The sequence below is a fragment of the Leopardus geoffroyi genome, chromosome B4, assembly GCF_018350155.1.
Source record: "Leopardus geoffroyi isolate Oge1 chromosome B4, O.geoffroyi_Oge1_pat1.0, whole genome shotgun sequence".
Taxonomy (NCBI): domain Eukaryota; kingdom Metazoa; phylum Chordata; class Mammalia; order Carnivora; family Felidae; genus Leopardus; species Leopardus geoffroyi.
In genome coordinates, this window is record NC_059341.1 from 52122778 (window position 1) to 52144527 (window position 21750).

A 21750-nucleotide genomic window follows, 5' to 3' on the forward strand; every position below is an offset into this window, starting at 1 on the left:
AGATAAAAGGTGTTACTTAGGGGGCACCTGGGTGGCTGAGTTGGTTAAGCATCTGACTCTTGGTTTTGGCTCAGGTCATGATCTTCCTGGTTTGTGAGTTAGGCCCTGCATCAGGCTCTCTGCTGTCAGCACAGAGCCTGCTTCGGATCCTCTGTCCCCCTCTCTCTTTGCCCCTCCCCACTTGTGTTTTCTCTCTTTCTCAAAAATAAACATTAAAAAAAAAAAAGATAGCAAAGTCTCAGATGTTTTATCTCCTGAATGTTCTTTTTCAGGAAAGTGCCAAAGCATCACTAGGACCCTTGTTTATAAATGCAAATTCTGAGACCTCACACTACAGTCTATGTCCTAATGAGCCCTTTAGATGCAAGCTAAAGTTTGAGAAACACTTTACCAGTGGATGTGCTTCTCCAGAACGAGGAGTGAACCAAGAAAAAGGAGACCAGAATATTCCAGAACAGAAGAACAAGGCTACAAGATGAATATTACAAATGATCACTTATGATGTGTCTGTCATTGTTCTGAATGCTTTCTATTTATCAATGCTTAAATCATTATCTTAACAACCTTATGAGATAGGCCTTACCAGTTCTGCATTTTTACAGATGAGGAAACTGAGGCAAGATCTCCACTAATCAGTGGTGCAGCCAGGATTCAAACCAAGTGATCTAAACTCAGGACCCTCATGCTTTCATTTGCAACATACCCTGCGTATGCCAGAAAACAGTGAAACCAAGTAAATGCCTGATGTGTTTAAATATAGTGAGAGATTTGTAACTCTCGTGGAAGATAGGGGATGAATACATATAAAGCCAAACAATCAAACAAACAAAACTGAGGCAAACAGTCCAAGGAGGGAAAAAAAGCTGAACCAGAAAGGAAATGTAATCATACTACATGATGGAACTAATATTTACATAGTCCAATGAGAATGAATACTGAATAATGATTTAACAAAGAAATATATGATGGTATATGCCAGCCCAAAATATGCCATTTCCATATATTAATTATTTTTGACCTGTGGGCACTTGAAAAAACAGCCAACACAAGGGTACCTGGGTAGCTCAGTCGTTAAGTGACTGACTTTGGCTCAGGTCATGAGCTCACAGTTTGCGAGTTTGAATACCATGTCGGGTGAGCTCAAGTCCCGCTTCGGGTGAACCCGCTTCTCTCTCTCCTTCTGCCCCTCACTCACTTGCACCTTCTCTCTCCCTCTCTCAAAAAAAAAAAAAAAAAAAAAAAAAAAAGTAAAAACAGCTAATGCAGGGAGAAGTTTTCTCTGAGTTTCCCTTATTTACTGAAAGAGCCTTTAAAAGGAGCTCAATCGGGGGCGCCTGGGTGGCGCAGTGGGTTAAGCCTCCGACTTCAGCCAGGTCACGATCTCGCGGTCCGTGAGTTCGAGCCCCGCGTCGGGCTCTGGGCTGATGGCTCAGAGCCTGGAGCCTGTTTCCGATTCTATGTCTCCCTCTCTCTCTGCCCCTCCCCCGTTCATGCTCTGTCTCTCTCTGTCCCAAAAAATAAATAAACGTTGAAAAAAAATAAAATAAAATAAAATAAAAAAATAAAAGGAGCTCAATCATTATAAATCCCTTCCCTGGGGAGTTTCATTAACCAGGGAAGATTGACTATCATCACAGGAGAGGAGATGACAGGTGGACACCACCCCGACCCAGACAAACTTTGTCACCTACTATCATACCTATTATCTGTTCTTTTTTTTTTTTTTTTTAATTTTTTTTTTTTCAACGTTTATTTATTTTTGGGACAGAGAGAGACACAGCATGAACGGGGGAGGGGCAGAGAGAGAGGGAGACACAGAATCGGAAACAGGCTCCAGGCTCTGAGCCATCAGCCCAGAGCCCGACATGGGGCTTGAACTCACGGACCGCGAGATCGTGACCTGGCTGAAGTCAGACACTTAACCGACTGCGCCACCCAGGCGCCCCCTATTATCTGTTCTAATGGCCCATTGGTCTTTTTTAAAATTCACTTACCCTCCCCTTTTATTATAGGAGTCTCAGCCAAGAACTCACAAGGGTAGAGGGAAAATTATGTTTCCTCCCTTACAAAGACAAAATGGTAAAGAAGAAGAGGGATAAGAAGTTAATAGATAATGCCTAAAATTGAAAAATTAGGAAATAATAATATAAGCATGGTAATACTAAAAGAGTTAAAATTGGTTGCCCATTGCCTGGCTGGCTCAGTTGGTAGAGCATGCAACTCTTAATCTCAGGGTTGTAAATTCAAGCCCCAAGTTGGGTGTAGAGATTACTTAAAAAAATAATTTAAAAATTGGGGATACCTGGCTGGCTCAGTTGGTGGAGCATGTGAGTCTTGGTCTCAGGGTTGTAAGTTTAAGCCCCATATTGCACATAGAGACTAGTTAAAAATACACAAAAATAAACTCAAAATGGATGAAAGATCTCAATATAAGAGAGGAAGCCATCTAAATCCTAGAGGAGAAAGCAGGCAAAAACCTCTTTGACCTCGGCCGCAGCAACTTCTTATTCAACATGTCTCCAGAGGCAAGAGAAACAAAAGCAAAAATGAACCATTGGGACCTCATCAAAATAAAAACTTGTGCACAGTGAAGGAAACAATCAGCAAAACTAAAGGCAACAGACAGAATGGGAGAAGATATTTGCAAATGACATATCAGATAAAGGGTTAGTATCCAAAATCTATAAAGAACTTAATCAAACTCAACACACACACACAAAAATAATCCAGTGAAGAAACGGGCAAAAGACATGAATAGACACTTCTCCAAAGAAGAAATCCAGATGGCCAACCGACACATGAAACAACATTCAACATCAGTCAACATCAGGGAAATATAAATCAAAACCACAATGAGATACCACTTCACACCTGTCAGAATGGCTAACATTAACAACTCGGACAACAACAGATGTTGGCAAGGATGCAGAGAAAGAGGATCTCTTTTGCATTGCTGGGGGGAATGCAAGCTGGTGTAGCCACTCTGGAAAACAGTATGGAGTTTTCCTCAAAAAACTAAAAATAGAACTACCCTACAACCCAGCAATTGCACTACTAGGCATTTATCCAAGGGATACAGGTGTGCTGTTTTGAAGGGACATATGCATCCCAACGTTTATAGCAGCACTACCAACAATAGCCAAAGTATGGAAAGAGGCCAATTGTCCATTGATGGAATGGATAAAGAAGATGTGGTATATATGTACAATGGAGTATTAGTCGGCAATCAAAAAGAATGAAATCTTGCCATTTGCACCTATGTGGATGGAACTGGAGGGTATTATGCCAAGCAAAATTAGTCAGAGAAAGACAAATATCATATGACTTAACTCATATGAGGAATTTAAGATACAAACAGATGAACATAAGGGAAGGGAAGCAGCAATAATATAAAAACAGGGAGGGGACAAAGCATAAGAGACTGTTAAATATGGAGAACAAACAGAGGGTTGCTGGAGGGGTTGTGGGAGGGGGGATGGGCTAAATAGGTAAGGGGCATTAAGGAATCTACTCCTGAAATCATTGTTGCACTATATGCTAACTAACTTGGATGTAAATTGAAAAATACATACATACATACATACATACATACATACATACATGCATAAAATCTTTTGGGGGTCCCTGGGTGGCTCAATCAGTTAACCATCTGGCTCTTAATTTTGGCTCTGGTCATGATCTCATGGTCCATGAGATCAAGCCCCATGTGAGACTCTGTGTTGACAGAATGGCAGAACTGTCTCTCTTAAAATAAATAAACATTTTTTTTAAATAATAAAATCTTTTTTAAAAATTAGTTGCCCCTTCGAAAGAGAGATAGAGAGAGGTAATGGAGGGACTTTTGTTATTGTTATAAGCCTTATAAAATTATTTGATCTTTTAAATTATTCTGGCATTAGTTTGATTTAAAAAAGAAAAGGAAAAAAAGGAAAATCAAGTTAAAAAAATAAATTACTCCACCATAGAAGTCACAGTTTAGTAAATGTTTCTAAATTTCTTCTTCTCCTTCTCCTCCTCCTCCCTCTTTTTCCTCTCCTTTTTTTTCTGAGAGATGGTGCATAAGCACCCATTAGTGGGGCAGAGGGAGAGAATCTTAAGCCTGCTCAGCTCCCAGCGTGGAGTCTGACAAGGGGCTCAATGCAGTGCTCCATCCCATGATCCTGAGATCATGACCTGAGCCAAAATCAAGAGTGGGAAGATGGGGTGCCTGGATGGCTCAGTCGGTTAAGTGCCCGGCTCTTGACTTTGGCTCAGGTCATGATCTCACAGTTTATGGGTTTGAGCCCCACATCAGGCTCTGCACTGGCAGTGTGGAACCTGCTTGGGTTTCTCTCTCTCCCTCTCTCTCTGCCCCCTCCCCTGCTCACGTACTCTGTCTTTCTCTCAAAAGAAATGAATAAACTTAAAAAAAAAAAAAAAAAAGAATGGGACATTAACCAACTGAGCCACCCAGGCAGCACACTAAATTTCTTCTGATAGGCAATTTCTGCCTTACTCTGTGTTCTGGCATTCAAAGTAGGACAAAGCCTTCTTGGTGCTTCACCTCTTGTCTTCATAGCAGTTTCTCGGTCCCCATCAAAATGCCTCAGACCCCAAGACTCTGAGCTTTGAGTTCAAAGGGACAGATCTGAGTGAGTCACTGGAGATGCTTTTTCCTAATTCTTCTATCAGATTTTGGCAGAGTGTAGTTTTCTCTATGATAACTTCCACAGAAACAAATTGTCTCAATCATCTACAAGTTTCTAATGTGCAAAAAGGTTGCCAGACTTTGCCTGTGTTTTAATACCCACAGACTTGAGCTCTTTTAGTATCAGACTTTTATTTATTCAATCATTCATTCAAAAACAAATGTTTAGTGAAGCCCTACTGTGTGTCAGATACTTACTATTGAGTTTCTTAAAATTATTTTTCCTCTATGCGTGGTTTCCATACCTTGGAATTAAGATGTTTCAAGGTTCTTTATAATCACTGCCTTTTTATGTGTTAATTAGAAAAGGCAAACTTCTGCTGTGTAATGATTAATTAAAATGAGGATAAACTACAGTATGTTAAGAAAGGAAAATCTCCAAGATTTATTTTCTAAATTAGATCAGGTCAGTTTAAATTTTTCTCTTACCCAACTTGTCAGTGGGCTTTCCTTGTCAGAAAGAAAAAATGTTAACATTTATCCAAAAGGCTTATCTACCTCCTACTGAAGGTTTATGAGAAAACAGACTTCTATGTTTCCTCTCAAGAAAGCAAAGTACACTCACAAAGTAAAATAGTATTTTGAAGTACTAATCCACATATCCTTATTCCATCCCACTCTACCCTCCACTCAAACCCAGGCAATTTAACACAGGTCCACCACTGCCCAAAAGGATGGTTATTATGGCAGAGTATGAAGGGAACAAATATAAAATCCTTTAGCATAACCAATGTAATATTATAGATTTTTTGGTATAAGTTACAACCTAAAGTCCAGCTAGTTTCCAGGTGGGGACTGAATGTTTGTCTTGCCGAAGTTCGTATGTTGAAGCCCTAATGTGGTATTTAAAGGTGGGGGCTCTGGGAGGTAATTAGCTGATGAGGGTGGAACTTCCATGATGGAATTAGTGTCCATCTAAGAAGAGAAAGAGCTCTCGCCCAGTCCTATCTCTCTGCTCTCCACCACAGGAGGACGCAACAGAAAGACATCTGTCTACAAGCCAGGAAGAAGTTTCTCACCGGACACTGAATCTGTTGGCGCCTTGATCTTGGACTTCCCGGCTCTCAGAACAGTGTGGAATAAGTACTTGCTGTTTAAGACACCTAGTTTATGGCACTTTTGTTACAGTAACCCAAACTGACTAAAAGATTACCCAAATCAGGAATTAAAATCCCCAGGGGCAGCCAGTTAGCATGCAAATCAGGAAGCCCACACTCCAGCCAATATGAATATACACTTTCTACCATCCATATCTCCGTAAATACCAGAAGCTTTTCTAATTAGCATAACGAATGTTAGAAAATAGGGTCTCACTGTGGAAATGAGTGGAACTCGAGATGCGTAGCTTAATTAATATAATATGAAAATCTACCCAGGCCTGTTCCTTGTACCAATAAGGATATGGCCTGAGGCTTGACCCACTGATGAACCTGTGCGCGATCATTGAGTCAGAGGACTCCTTGTTGCCTGATGCTCACTCTAAGAGCACAGGATCCTGCCTCTGCATATTGTTCTATCTGCTTCAAGTAAACATTTCATGCAAAGAGGTAGTCAGAACGCTCCAAAAGAACAGAGAGCTGGGACTTCATCAGTCTTATAGTTTGTATAAATATTTTCAAGACCGCTTCCTAATAAATGTTCTTTTAATAAGGTCTGCACTTGTGGCATAATTTATGGAGAGTAAACCGCTTTTGTGGTGGTTACTCTTATTTCCTAAAATAATCTAAAGCTGTACAAGCCCAAACCAGCTTAGAGTCACAACAACCCCCACAAAACGACAGAGAGTGCAGACACCTGAAAGAATTTTGTAGTTGTGACAAGGGAACAGGGCAGCATAAGGAAGCTTGGACCGTACAGCTGGGGATTAGTAGGAACATGAACATCTCGATAGAAGCTACTGTAAGTGGTGACTACATCTGGAAACCATACGTGATGATTACAGCAAATAACAGCATGGACAACTGCTGTCTGAGACCCAGATACTGCTTCATCCCGGGAGCCAGGAGGCTACTTAAACCCAACCGGGGAATCATCTGAGTTAAAACTTGCAGTGACTGAGTTTGCCAGGAATTTACTAAAGTTGTGGTTACTGCCCTCAGGGAGAATAGGGTCTCTAAATAAATCGTAAATTGGAATTTAGAAAAAAGAAATCTAAAAACTTTTCTTTCTTGCATATCTGAGTTTTGGATTTTGAGAAATTCGTATTCACTGTATGCCACACGGGGAAGAACAAATTCTGTGTCTCTCTCAATTTTTTCTCTCCAAGATCTTTTATTTTTAGCCTTGACACCACTGTTACATTTTCTCCTCTAGTGCACTTAGGAGTGACCCCACTGTGTCCCTAGGCTCTTCTTAGTGATCCAAAATGTGGTTCAAAGTCCAAGAGAGGGATATTCATGTCTGTGCAAATCAGAGAGAAAAGAAAGGCAGCATCTTAAATATGTAGATATGTATCCTAGTCAGCTTGAGCTTCTATATCAAATACCATAAATTAGATGGGTAAACAACAACACTTATTTCTCCAAGGAGACTGGGAAGTCCAAGATCAAGGTGCCAGCAGATTTGGTATCTGGCAAGAGACTGCTTCCTGGCCTGCAGACAGCCACCTTCTCCTGTATCCTCACATGGTAGAGAAAGATCATATCCTTCACATCTCTTCTTATAAGGATACTAATCTCATTCAGTGGAGGGTGGGGGGTGCTGCTCAACCCTTATGATGTAATTGCCTCCCACTTCTAATACCATCACATTGGGGATTAGGACTTCAACATATGAATTTGGGGGGGATACAAACATTCAATCTACAGCAGCCCATACTGCATAGGAAGGGAAGAGGCAGTGAGGAAAGAGTTAGTCTGAATTCATCCCTTAGGAATTTTACGTCCTGGGAAAAGGGAACAGAATCGTCTTGTATTCGGCAAACACTTAACTATAAGCCAGACATTGTGTTAGGAAAGCACTAGTTTCACCAAGATGAATAAAATATTCTCTGCCATCAAATAAGGAGACAGACAATATAACATACTGAGTGCTGTGATGGGCCTAAGTACAGAGTCAGTGCTGGGGATGGAGAGATCCCAGCTCTTACTGGGGAAGTATGAAAAGCCTCCAGAAAAGATGACATTCAAACTGGGTCCTATATTTCACCAGCAGAGAATGGCCTTTCCAGTCAGCACTAACAGCCTATGCCAAGGTGAAAATGAATGAAACAGCATGGAGTGTTGGAGAATGACAAGTCCAGGGGCTAGAAAGTACACAAGTGGACTAGCAAGACATTATGCTAGAAGGAAAAAGTGTGGTCAGGTTGTGAAATCTCATGAATGATTTTCTGAATAGATTGGCCTTTTTGAGGACAACCAGGGCATCCAATGGGCCTACAGCTTCCAAAGAAGCACCATAACGGGAGCACAGGGTGGGTCCAAAGGCCAAAGCTCCGGCCTCCACCCTACTCCACTCCACTTTGTATCTTTCATACATCTCCTTTATATTTTTAATTTGAAAGTAGAAGCCAGCTGTTATTTTCAAGTTTTAAAATTGCTCATGTAAGCATCTAAAAGTCAGAAAAGATCTTTGGTTAGGGAACTTAAATGACCATATTTACATTTCAGAACACAGATTCTGGCTGTAGGACAGGAGGAAAGATTAGAGAAAGGAGACATGAAAGGCCAGAAAGCAATTAGACTGTTAAAATAGCCCATAATGGGGATGACAAAGGGTCCAAACCAAGGTTGTGATAGTTAAGAGTATGAACAGAAGTAGAAAGAGGGAACAGATTCTAGAGACGTTTTAGAAACTGGATGAACAGCCATTTACCACTCCTACTACACATGCAGTGGTTTTTGACAATGTTTGACTGGACATAGCAGGCAGGAAACTACACACCCTACCCTCTCTCCATTGGTGGATTGATTTGCTTCACTTCAGTTCCAATGCATTACCACAGAGAGTTGAGATAAGGGCCTCTTGCAACATTCCAAAGCTTCTATGCTACTGAGAGTATAATGGTTCATAGACTGATGTGATTTTGTGGGAAATTGCATTAGATTTAGTGCCTTATGGATCATGGGAAAAGTCACCAATAAATACGGAGTATTCATTTGACTTATCAATTCCAGAAGACTGATGTGGTATTTTGTTGTCTCTTTTCTCTTTCATTTTCTGTAAGTGGTATTTTTTCCAACTCTAAAAAAGGATATTTAGAAAAAAAATGGGTTTAGTTGTATACAAAGCAATCCATTGATATTTTGTTATGCTATACTAGTTAATGTAATATCATGTGATATGATGCTTTACTAAGACCAGTCCTTGCAGTGGGCTGGCCTTGTAAACAGACAAAATAGATTACTGACTGTATTAAGACCTAATGATGATGAGATAATCCTTGTGTATACAGTCATTCAGTAACTCTTCACCAAACACCTACTTTGCAAAAGGACTTATGATAGATAGGCACAGTGGAATGCAACACAGATGTGGTCTTAGTCTAATAGAGCTTTCAGCCAGCCAGGAAGACAAACATTAATTACACAATTAATTTTTTTTAATGTTTATTTTTTTTAAAAGGTGGCCGTGAGAGGGTTGTCTGGGTGGCTCAGAAGATTAAGCACCTGACTCTTGATTTCAGTTCAGGTAGTGAAATCATGGTGCATGAGTTCCAGCCCCACGTCGGGCTTTCGGCTAGCAGCGTGGAGTCTGCTTGGGATTCTGTCTCTCTCTCTCCCTCTGTTTCTGTCCCTTTCCTCTTGTGCACTTTCTGTCCCTCAAAGTAAATGATGTTTATAATAATAATAATAATAATAACAAACATTAATATTCATTTATTTATTTTGAGAGAGAAAGAGGGGGGGAGGGGCAGAGCAGAGGGAGAGAGAGAATCCCCAGCAGGCTCCGTGCTCGGTGTGGAGCCCAAAGCAGGGCTGATCCCCCATCTGTGAGATCACCGCCTGAGCCGAAATCAAGAGTCAGATGCTCAAATGACTGAGCCACCCACGCACTTCTAGACACTTAATTATTTGATCACTATTGTGGTAAATGCATTGAATATGAAACAAAAGCTACAAGAGAGGCTAAAACAGGGGACCTCACATACCCCACCTCCATGAGGAAGTGACTTTTGACTTGCAAGTCTAAGGACAAGAGGGCTTCTTCTGCTAATAAACAGGGAAGAGAAATTCAGGCAGAGTAGACGGTGTATAAAGCAGGAGCATGTGTGTGGAACAGCTGGGGACAAGCCATTGTGGCTGCAGGGCAGAAATCAACAGGGAGAATGGCTAGATGTGCAGACCTGTAGGACTTGTTGAGGTTGGGTTTTAGCCTAAAGGCCAAAGGAACACTTGGATGGAATTTAAGCGGAGGGTGAAATTATCAGATACATTTTTAAGGACTCCTCCAACTTCTCAGCTAAAAATAGACTGGAATGGGACAGAAGTGGATTTAGGGAAACCATGCAAGTGGCTCTTGTCAGAAACTTCTCTAAATGTCTCAGCTGCAGGCCCCGACACCAACAACTTGAGTTCTGGCCATAACTGCAACCAAAGCGGATTGCATTTAGACCCCCGTAGAGGCTCAGACACACTAGGCAGCAGGGCCTTAAAATGTATTGCGCTGCTAAATGTGATGACCTGTGTCTAGCCTGTCTCCTGCCGCTAGGCCACAGCCTCCCTGACCACAGCTGTGTTGGCCTGGGCCACGTGACAGCTACCGTTTCAGGGTTTTCTTTTTTTCCTCATTTGCTACACAAATGCCTGTTCCTACAACCTGCCTCTGACCCCTGCCGAGCTTCACGGGAGAGTGGGGGGGGGGGTCCCTAAATTCTGCAGTTGTTTACCACACACTGGACTGGCACCCACCCCCCCTCCCCCGAGGATAACACCATCTTCCCAAATAGGGCTCTTTTCTCCCAGCTGCCTCTACCTCAGCTGTGGATTCCCTCACTCAGCTCTGCTCTCAGTCGAGGTCCTCATCAGGCCCCTCCCTGCATAAGGGTCTGGGACTATAAAAATAAACCACAATAAGTAGCTTACAGTGGTGAGGTATCTATCAAGAAGATCTTGCCTTTGGAAGAAGAGAGCTTTCTTATTTCTTATTCTTCTGAGATAGCAAGGTAAGATTTATTTTTTTTTTTTTTTTAACAATTTCCAAGTACCGTGGTGGGGTTGGGGAGGCACGGCTGTGCATGATTATCAGAAGAATCACAATCGTGTTTTATGGCAACGAGTATCAGAAGCTTTGCAAGCTCAAATGTTTTCTCAAAAATGTTGAAGTGTTAAGGTTTGTTTGCTTTTAACTGGCCTGCATGTCTAACTCCGATGTTTCTCCGGATTCCTGCAGTAAAAAATGATACACCTCAGTGAAAAAAGATATTGGGATGTGAAAAGAAGCAGTATGAGTCAAGGAGCTACCGGCATTTAATCTGCAGCAGGTGTGCTGTTAGATTTAATAAGCATTTCTGGGTATTCAGGGTTTTTTTTTTTTTTTTCCTTTCTTTCTTTATGGAGAGGCCTCTAGACACAAGAGCAAAATTTACATCAAAATATGAAACACAATCCTAGCAGAAAACAACAAATAGTTCTCCACCCTTACACTTTACCCCTGAAAGGAAAGAGAGAGAAAAGTTTTCTCTGAGTTTGCTAGGATGTATTTCTATTTCTTTTGTGTTATTTTCTCCTTTTCCAATTCAAGCAAGGTAGAAGATTCCATAGAAATTAACTAACTCTTATTTCCTAAGACTGAAATATGAAAAGCATTCATAAGTTTCGAGATAACATTTTTTAAAAAATCTTTGGTTGTGATTCTGTTTTAAACACCTTTTTCTAAAAATAAAATTCTCAGTGTGACCAGAACAAACACAGACTGGGTAAAAAACGTTTCTGCCAAGTTGTGAGATTGATGTGAATTGAAGTAGCTGAAATGTAAGCCCGTGTTATTATAATCTGGAGTGTTAAAGCGTGCCCTTCATCTAAGAAATGCAAAATATTTTCAAAACAAGCATCTGGTGACACTCAGCAGGGTCATATTATTACAGCTCTCCAGAGGAGGTAATTTGTCGTGCAGAGACTTTGGGATGTTTTGCTAAAATACTGACCCTTTATTTCTTAATGCAGCTCAGAATTTGTAATTTTTTTTGATGAACTCGTTTGATAGTTGTAATAGTAACAGTAATAGTAACCTGATTACTCCCCAAAATTCTTAAGAGTTGTATCATCTTTTAAGGTAGAAGGGGGACAGTGAAATGATGCACAAGAATGAATGGTGAAGCTTTGGGTGTTTCGATTGACTAGCCTTTTACACTGTTTTGGAGGTACCAACCATGATACTAACGCCTGCCTTAGCACCTAGTACCCTGTCCTCAAATTGGGGATTTTGTTATCCGTTCTCCCATGTACTCTTGTCGCATGTATTTCATAACCTGTACATTCATTGAATTTTTCAACCATGATGAAAACATCAAAGAGCTTCAGACACTTGAGCTGCCAGTAGCAAATTCAACTCCCACCTCTCCTTAAGCAGAAATAAATAAGCCCCAAAAGGAAAGGTGAGTAAGAGCCTCAAAGAGATCCAATGGCAAAGCCTCTGTGGGAATTATGGAAGCACAATGTTATTTCTGCTCACTAGATACGTGAGCCCCATAGAAGGGACACCAAAACCTGAGGCTGGACAAAAGCAAGTAGCAGAGGTTTGGACTTCTCATATCAAAACTGGTCAGAAGGGAACCAACTGTTCTTTTCAAATTATTTCCAAGAGGGCTTCCTACTTGACAGTACACCCTTCGTCCAGTTGATCCTTTGTTTTCTATTCCTTTTATTTCCTTAGGGTTTTTTCTGTTTCTTTTTCTTTTTCTTTTCTTTTCTTTTTTTTTTTTTTTTTTTACATAGATGTTTAGCTTCTGGGTCTCATCATTTCTCAAACTTCAACTCAGTGGTTTTTTTGGTTTCTTTGTATTCAGTAGGTAATTCCTAGGCATATCTCTCGGCTCCATTTTTAATACCAAAAGCAACAGTAGAATCTAGCTGCGTTTCCTTTTTTTTTTTTTTTTTTTTTTTTTTTTTAATTTAGTTCTCCATCCAGCTCTATCTTCCTCTGTTTCCTGAGCTGGCTCAAAACTCTGACTCATCTTCCACTGCATGCTGTCTACCTTCACCAAGGGAAAAAGAAGACCCATCTCTGAAGGGGGTGGGTGGTGTTTAAAAGTTCTCCATTGGCCCAGTTTCTGTTAATTCATAACCCAAACGTATACACACAAATGAAAGCTGAACAATTATCTCATAAATATTGGAGTGCATTGTTGATGAAGGGCAATATGTATTTGTGTGCTTAATTATCTTTATGGTTAACAGAAAACACCTAACTTTCATAGGACAGAAACATTTTTAGTTCACCCAAACAAAGGAAGATTAAGTTTTTGTGGGGCCAGATATTTTCTGGCCTAAAGGGACATACTTTAAGGAAAAGAACACAAAACTACAAATATAAAATTGGGAATAAAAGCAAATATATGTGTGGAAAGAGAAAATACAAAATACAGAAAATATATACTCCAGAAATACACAATACAGAAAAATAACATAATACTTTATTAATTAATTACTTGATAAATCCCTCTAATAATTTTTTTCCTTTTTTGCTTCTATTCTGAAAAATATATGCAAAATTAATTGTAACACAAGAGGAACTAAAACATAGTTTTAAATTGTTGCTACCTTATGCAGAACTGCATGAAGCATAATCAAATTACTCTTATACTACATTGACTAAGTTGATGAATACATGTAGGTATTTTGCCATCCGAGTACTTATTTTTTCAGTCCATATTTCTGCACTGTTGGCAATTTTGTGTACGATTTCATCTGGAACTACACAACGTCCTAAGGACAAGATATGTCAGATACTCTAAGAAGTGATCTGACATATTGGAATGCAGTAAGCACTATGTCAAGAGGCTTATTCTCTGTAATATTTCAAAAGTCTGTGACCTATAAACACAGGAATTCTTGGACAAATGTTATTTTGCGTGGTTCTCATCCAAAAAAGGAAAAAACATGATGCATTTATAATTGTACACTCTGCATTAACTCTCCTGACAGGAGAGAGCAACCATTTTGATGAGGCAATAATGAGAAGTAGATGCTCTGGTTATAATTCTACACTTCTGTTGTTTAGAAGTATTTGCCACAAACTAGCTTCTGGCTTCCTATTTTAAAAACATTTTCCTCTTCTGCTGTCCACTTACTGCAGTGCCTGGCACTATAGAACACCTGCGTATCACAATATAACTTCTGACTTTGAAGCTTTGTGTCATTATGCCAGGTGGGCAGCAGGATTTTCTGGAAGCAATTCTTTCAAAGAGGTGGCTAATTATACAGAGAAGTGACTATCATTATTGCATTCCCAATATGGCGGACACCAGAGGAAATGTGAGGGAGAGTCTGTGTGGAGACAGGAGTCTTAACCAATTATAGATCAAAATTTGCAAATTTTACAAATCATCTGACCATGTAAACACATTGCTTGGACCATTCTCAGGGCCTTGGAAAGGGAATGCAAACAAAAGCCTCTATTACCTTCACAGTAAAGTTGCTTCGGCCTCTAACCTCATTGATCCTTTAAAACAGAGCAGTTAAGACTTCCAGTTTCGAGCACAATGCAGCTTAGAAGTTGCCACTCCAATCAAAAAGAATGAAGTCTTGCCATTTGTAACTAGGTGGATGGAACTAGAGGGTATTATGCTAAGCGAAATTAGTCAGAGAAAGACAAATATCATATGACTTCACTCATATGAGGAATTTAAGATACAAAACAGATGAACAGAAGGGAAGGGAAGCAACAATAATATAAAAACAGGGAGGGGACAAAACATAAGAGACTCTTAAATATGGAGAACAAATAGAGGGTTACTGGAGGGGTTGTGGGAGGGGGATGGGCTAAATGGGTCAGGGGCATTAAGGAATCTACTCCTGAAATCATTGTTGCACTATGTGCTAACTAATTTGGATGTAAATTAAAAAATAAATAAACAAATTAGAAGTTGCCATTCCATCCGAACAGCAAATAAAAAGCTAAACAATCTGAAAAAAAATCAACAACTCTTCTTACATTCATCAGAGAAATGAGATCACAGGGAAAACTGCTAATCTCCCAAACTGGAAAAACAAACAAGCAGATACAGAGAATCACAGTTCAATAAAGCAGAAACCTATAAGCACAGACCTTCACAGGAACAAGAAGAAAACCTGAATTGTAACTGACAAATTCCTGGAATCTCCGTATGGACAAATCTGAGAGTTAAAATCTCTGAAAGACCCATTAAGGGGAGGAGGGCGCACTTTTGTGAGTTTCATCTCAGGGACTTCTACCAGGTTCTCACAGTGAATATCAGAAGAACCCCTCGTGCTTCCTGCAGGGAAAAGAGAAAAGGAACCATTTGAAATATTCAAGGGGTGGGGAGCCTGGGTGGCTCAGTCGGTTAAGTGCCTGACTTCGGCTCAGGTCATGATCTCACGTTTGTGAGTTCCGGCCCCGCGTCGAACTCTGTGCTGAGAGCTCAGAGCCTGGAGCCAACTTCACATTCCGTGTCTCCCTCTCCCTCTGCCTCTCCTCCACTTGTGCTCTCTCTCTCTCAAAAATAAATAAAATGTAAAAAAAAAAAATTATTTGAAATATGCAAGTGGTATTCTGTTCTTTCTTATTTTTGTTTTTTTAAGTTTATTTATTTATATTGAAAGAGCAAGCAGGGTAGAGGCAGAGAGAAAGATGGGAGAGAGAGAATCCCCAGCAGGCTCTGCACTGCCAGCACAGAGACCGACAGGGGGCTTGAAGTCACAAACCATAAGATCATGACCTCAGCAGAAATCAAGAGTCGAATGCTTAATCAACTGAGCCACCCAGGGTATTGTGTTCTTAACAAAGTCTGCCCCCATGAGAAACTACTTCACCAGAGACTAACCTACTAGAGTTTTACCAGATTCTACCTGACCTGAGGGAAGGGCAATACACAACCGCAGCCCCCACTTAGCCCATCCTTTCCCACCACTGAGAAGTAGTGGTGAAGTACACAGTCAAGGGGCACAGGCTCACCAAAAGGCTGAGACCTAATCATAGGACCAAACAGGGCTTCCCCTCTCTGGGCACCTGATCACTACATTACTAAAGGTTTAATTACTGCAGTTCCTTTTACTAAGTACATCATGTCTACTTTTCAACAGAAACGTTCAAGGCATACTAAAAAGTAAACACAGTTTGAAGAGCCTGAACAATATCAGAACCAGAGTCAGATATGGCAAGAATGTTAGAATGATCAGACCAAGAATTTTAATAACTAAAATTAATATGCTAAGGCTTTAACGAAGAAAAAGTAGGCAACATGTAAGAACACATGGATAATGTAAGCAGGGAGATGAATATTCTAAGACATAATCAAAAAGAAATGCTTGAGGGGCTCCTGGATGGCTCAGTTGGTTAAGCATCTGACTGCAGCTCAGGTCATGATCTTTGTGAGTTTGAGCCCCAAGTCCAGCTCTGTGCTGACAGCTCAGAGCCTGGAGCCTGCTTCAGATTCTGTGTCTCCCTCTCTCTCTGCCCCTCCCCCACTCATGCTCTGTCTCTCTTTGTCTCTCAAAAAATAAATAAATGTTAAAAAAAATTTTTTTAATGCTTGAGATCAGAAACACTGTAACAGGGGCGCCTGGGTGGCTCAGTCGGTTGAGCGTCCGACTTCAGCCAGGTCACGATCTCGCGGTCCGGGAGTTCGAGCCCCGCGTCAGGCTCTGGGCTGATGGCTCAGAGCCTGGAGCCTGTTTCCGATTCTGTGTCTCCCTCTCTCTCTGCCCCTCCCCTGTTCATGCTCTGTCTCTCTCTGTCCCAAAAATAAATAAACGTTGAAAAAAAAATTAAAAAAAAAAAAAGAAACACTGTAACAGATATGAAGAATGACTTGGTAGACTGGACATGGTTGAAGAAAGAATCTCTGAGCTTGAGGATATGACAGTAGAAGATTACAAAACTGAAATGCAAAGAGAAAAAGACTGGGGAAAAAAAAAAGAACAAAATATCCAGGAACTGTGGGTTAAAAAAGGTGAAATGCATGCATAAGGGGAATACTAGAAGGAAATAAAGAGAGAAAGCAACAGAAGCAATTTTAAGCAGTAAGAAGTGAGAATTTCCCTAAATTAATATCTGACACATTCACTAAGATAGACAACTTCTGAACCATAAAATACATCTTACCGAATTTTTGAAAATATAAATCACAAAATGTTTGCTCTCAGACCACACGGGACTTAAACTCAGAGGCAATAACACAAAGATAGCTGGGAAAATCTCAAAATACAAGGGGATTAAACACAATTCTAAATATACATTGGTCAAAGAAGATATCTCAAGAAAAATTAAAAAGTATTTTGAACTAAATGAAAATAAAACTTATTAAAATTGTGGATGCAATGAAAGCAGAGCAAAGAGGAAAACTTATGGCATTGAATGCATATATTAGGAAAGAAAAAAGATCTAAAATCAGTTGTCAAAGTTTCTTTAAGAAACTAAAGAAAGAAGAGCAAATCCAAAGTAAGCAAGAAGAAAGAAATAATAATAATCAGAGCAGAAATCAATGAAATTGAAAACAGGAAGCCAATACAGAAAATCAATGAAACCAAAAGCTTGTTTTGTTTTGTTTTGTTTTGTTTTAGAAAAAGTCAATAAAATCAATAAGCCTCTAACAAGGCTAGGAAAAAGAAAGAGGGAAGTCAAATTACTATTATCAGAAATGAAAGAGGGTACATCAGCACAGATCCTATAGATCTAAGATGACCTTGAATTTTGTGATGACTTTTTAGATACAGTTCCAAAGGCATGATCCTTGAAAGAAATAATTTATAAGCTGGACTTTACCAAAATTAAAAACTCTGCTCTATGAAGGACACTGTCAAGAGGATAAGAAGACAAGCCGCAGACTGAGAGAAAATATTTGCTAAAGACATATCTGATAAAGGACTGTTAGCCAAAATATATTAAGAACTCTTAAAACTCACTAGTAGGAAAACCAAAAACCAGATTAGGAAATGGGCAAAAGGCCTGAACAGAGACCTCACCAAAAAGATATACAGATGGCAAATAAGCATATGAAAAGATGCTTCTGGGTGGCTGGGCTGTTCAGTCTGGTTAAGTGTCAGATTCTTGATTTTGGCTCAGGTCAGGATATTATGGTTTGTGGGAAAGAGCCCCATGTCAGGCTGCTCTCTGACAACATGGAGCCTGCTTGGGATTCTCTCCCTCCCTGCCCCTTTCCCTCTCAGTGTGCGTGCACTCTTTCTCAAAATAAATTTTAAAAAAGAAAAGATGTTCCACATCATATGTCATCAAGGGAATGCAAATTAAAACAATGAAATGCTTCTATATACCTATTAGAATGGCCAAAATCCAAAACACTGACAACACCAAATGCTGGTGAGAACATGAAGCAACAGGAACCCTTATTCATTGCTGGTGGGAAGCAAAATGGTACAGCCGTTTTGGAAAACAGTTTTGTGGTTTCTTACAAAATTAAACATACTCTTATCATACAATCTAGCAATTATATTTCTTGGTATTTTCCCCAAAAAGTTGAAAATTTATGTCCCCACAAAACCTGCACATGGATATTTATAGCAGCTTTATTCAGAATTGGCAAAAGTTGGAAGCAACAAAGATGTCCTTCATTCAGTAGGTAAACGGATAATATACTGTGGTACATCCAGATAATGGAATATTATTCAGTGCTAAAAAGCAAGGAGCTACCAGGCCATGAAAAAACAGACTTAAATATATAGAACTAAGTGAAAGAGGCTAATCTGAAAGACTTTATACTATGACTCCAACTATATGACATTCTGAAAAAACTAAAACTATGGACAATAGAAAGATTGGTGGTTGCCAGGGGTTTGTAAGTAGGCAGGAAACAGGGGATTTTTAGGGCAATGCAACTACTCTATATGATATAACAGTGTATATATGTCATTATGAAATTGTCAAAACCCATAGAATGTACAACACCAAGAGTGAGCCCTGATATAATCAACGAACTTCCAATGCTAATAATATGTCAATGGAGGTTCATCAGCTGTAACAAAATAATCCCCTCTAGTGGAGGATGTTGATAATGAGGGAGTCTATGCATGTGTGGGTCAGGGGATGTATGGGAAATCTCTGCATCTGTCTCCCAATTTTGCCATTAAAACTTCTCTAAAATACAAAGTCTATTTAAAATAATTATGTAGGGGCCCCTGGGTGGCGCAGTCGGTTAAGCGTCCGACTTCAGCCAGGTCACGATCTCGCGGTCCGGGAGTTCGAGCCCTGCGTCGGGCTCTGGGCTGATGGCTCAGAGCCTGGAGCCTGTTTCCAATTTTGTGTCTCCCTCTCTCTCTGCCCCTCCCCCGTTCATGCTCTGTCTCTCTCTGTCCCAAAAATAAATAAACGTTGAAAAAAAATTAAAAAAAAAAAAATAAATAAATAAAATAAAATAAAATAAAATAAAATAAAATAATTATGTAAAATAAAGTTAATTTTTTAAAAAAGAATGGTTGCTTGGGATATTTTAGATAAAATTATACTTATTGACCATAGAAATTAAAGGCATTTGCTCTGCATTAGGGTCTTAAGTATATTTTCAGTAATATTGGAAAACATGGCAAAAATAATGAAAAGTGCTTTCAGTCATATACCAAAATAGCTATCTTTCATGTTGTCAAATAATGGCTCTTTTTATCTCCTACTTCACTCCATTTGTTTCCTCTACTTAGCAACAAGAAATATAGCAATTATTTTACTTATTCACACTTCTTTCCTTAAAAATCTTCCTTTTCTAGGGCAACTGAGTGGCTTAGTTGTTAAGCATCTGACTTTGACTCAGGTCATGATCTCATAGTTCATAAGTTTGAGTCCCACATCAGGTGAGCTCAAGCCCCTCATCTGGTGAGCACAAGTCCCACTTCGGATGAGCGTGAGCCCTACTTTGGGTAAAACATGAGCCCCGGGTGAGCCGCACTTCTCTCTCTCTCTCTCTCTCTCTCTCTCCCCCTCTCTGCCCCTCGCTCACTTGTACCCCTCCTCTCTCAAAAAAAAAAAAAAAATCTTCCTTTTGTATAATTTTGTTAGTTAAAAAGCATAGGATGGTATTTGCCAATACAACTACTTTCAATTATTCAAGGCCAGACTGATATTTACATTAAATTTTTACAGTTGTACCAAAAAACCAAAGATACGTGAATTTGTAAACAAAGCTAAAGTAACTGTGAATTAGCTAAAATGGCCACATAAGTTTATTATATTTAATTTTGATACTACATAGTAACCTAAACCTTAATTTTTTTCTGATGTACATTCATTTCTTCGACAAATATTTGCTATACATGGAATCTTAAGCATGGTGAGCCAGGTAGCCATGATTCAAAGAAATAAATATTTATTATAAGAGTTAACCGTGATCAGTGCCATGAAGAAAATGTTTGGAGGATTTAATAGCAGGAAGATCCAGTTCTTTTGGGGGGTGGGGTGGTTAGGGTTGGGGGATGTTTACAGAGAGAAGATTTCCCTAAGGAAATGGCATTTGACTTGAGCCCGGAGTTTGAAGAATTATAAACAAGGCTAAAAAGTAGAAATGAGCAGGTGGAGGGCATAGTTTGTGAGAAGGTTTTAAGAAAGCTAGAAGTCTACTCACTTAAATGACTGGAGTGATACTTCTCTAAGTTTATCATTTTTATCACTTCAACTTTTGAAGCATGTTACTTTTTAATATTCATAAAATAATAATATATTTTAACCCTTAAAAGGAATACAAACTTTAGTATCTAAAGAATATAATAATAATTGTGTTCTTACTGCATTCAAAAGAATAGCATAACCTCCCCTGAGGTGGGAGAGTGGGGGAGAGAGTCAGGAAGGGCTGTTCAAGTCACCTTTGAGCATGGCATTGTAACACTATAACTTCATTCTAAAAGGAAAGAACTGTATGAATATATGATTTTTAATATAATAAGAATATTTCTTAGCATTGTCTGCTGAGAAAGCCTAGAAGTAATCAGTTCCCAATCGTAATAAGAACAATTAATGCCCAAATTTTAGCTTCTAAACATACTGTCTATAAAAAGAAATCAATGCTCCTTGGAGAAATGGCTGATTCCAGCCTGAAGCAGAGAAAATATAAGAGGAACCTCAAACATTTTGTCATGCCACCGTAAGAAAGCGGTTCAAAAATAGTGGGAATGTCAAAAAAGCACAGGAACCTATTTACCTAGCCAAATCTGGGACAATTTCAGCAAGAAAATAATTATATTAACAGATTAAAACCTATTAAAAGAAATAAGAATCCACGAATCCATACTGATATAGAAAGCATAGGAATGAATAAGGGAATGAATGAATGAATGAGGGATAGAAAAAGCTTTTATACAACAAACATCATAATAATTGATTTGGGCAAAAATTGTCAATGGGTACTTAAACTAATGGGTGAAGAGGTCTACATACTCTTACAAAATATTATCTCCCCCCAAAATTCATTGATTAAAAATAGAAAAACAGGGGTGCCTTGGTGCCTCAGGCAGTTAAGTGTCCGACTTCGGCTCAGGTCATGATCTCATGGTTCGTGAGTTTGAGCCCCGCATCAGGCTCTGCGCTGACAGCTCAGAGCCTGAAGCCTGCTTCGGATTCTGTGTCTCTCTCTCTGCCCCTCCCCCCTCCACCCCTCACCACCCCTCTCATGCTCTGTCTCTCTCTAAAAAATACACATTAAAAAAAAAACAAAGGTGCCTGGGTGGCTCAGTTGGTTGGGCGACTGACTTCAGCTTAGGTCATGATCTCACAGTTTCTGAGTTCGAGCCCCGCATCGGGCTCTGTGCTGACAGCTCGGAGCCTGGAGCCTATTTCAGATTCTGTGTCTCTCCCTCTCTCTGCCCCTCCCCTGCTCATGCTCTGTGTCTTTCTGTCTCTCAATAATAAATAAACATAAAAAAAAAAAAAGCACCCAGAAACTTTACAACAGAAAAACTTTTAACCAAGTGATCAAAGTTAATGTCACTGGAATTAAGACAAGTCAA